The sequence below is a fragment of the Siniperca chuatsi genome, linkage group LG17 (genome assembly GCF_020085105.1).
Source record: "Siniperca chuatsi isolate FFG_IHB_CAS linkage group LG17, ASM2008510v1, whole genome shotgun sequence".
In the NCBI taxonomy this organism is placed as follows: domain Eukaryota; kingdom Metazoa; phylum Chordata; class Actinopteri; order Centrarchiformes; family Sinipercidae; genus Siniperca; species Siniperca chuatsi.
The window spans coordinates 28,718,135-28,719,078 of NC_058058.1; the positions used below are offsets into that span (position 1 = coordinate 28,718,135).

General features: G+C 45.3%; 1 pseudogene; it reads right to left on the reverse strand.

Moving 5' to 3' along the window:
• Nucleotides 1–174, reverse strand: LOC122865092 (annotated as a pseudogene).
• Nucleotides 175–944: the final 770 nt, after the last annotated feature.

Below are 944 nucleotides of genomic sequence, written 5' to 3' on the forward strand. Positions count from 1 at the left end.
GAAGGGTGCACCGTTCCCGGCGGCGCCGCAGTACCAGGTCAATGCTTGGAGTGAGCGGAGCGAGCCCGTTTTCAGCTCGGTGCTAAAAATCCGTTTAATATGTCGTCCCCTTATAGAGGACATATCAGATATTAAACTGATAGGAACAGATTTTTTTATTACAAAAAATGGTTTCAATTCCAAAAACAGTTTCTCAAATACAGCATACATGCATCATTTCATTCAGTAGATACAAAGTCCATGATATCATTGCATCCCTACCAACATAACTGAAATTCTCAAAGAAACCCTTTTGCCATGAATCCTTAACCCCAGTCATTACCTGTTTTTTCCTTTCAGCCTGTATTGCGCTGAAAAAAACAGTCTCAAACTTCTCGTGGAATTCTCGACGTGATCGCAACAGATATGCCCTACACTCAAAAATTTCCTTAAGCTGCACTTTCAGGGAGTCACAAACCAGCTAATTTACCGTGCCGCCACAGTTTCACCTCCCTCTTCACCCACCTCACCTTCCTTTTACAATAATTTATACAAAAAATCTTCATCCGCTCCTTGGCAACCTCCCACCACTCTATCACCCCAGGACACATTTGTCTGAGTCCCAGAAGGCCATTGAAAAACACTAGAAAATACTGTTTAAACAACTCTTCCTCAAGAATACTAATATTTAGGCGCCAGTAACCAGGCCCAAAACCTGGCACACACGAGCGCACCTCAAACAGCAGCCCATCATGATCTGAAAAGAAAACAGGGAGCAGCCTGCCTGCCAACAGACTCAAGGATTTTGCTAAAAACACATAATCCAAACGTCTGACTATTCCCCGGGAGTTACGCCATGTGGGACCGTCTACCCGCGGCCTGACCTCCCTCCCCCCATCTACCAGGCCATGTCTGGCCATAAGGTGGGAGATAAATTTTTCGCTGGTATCCCTCCCCTTACCTAG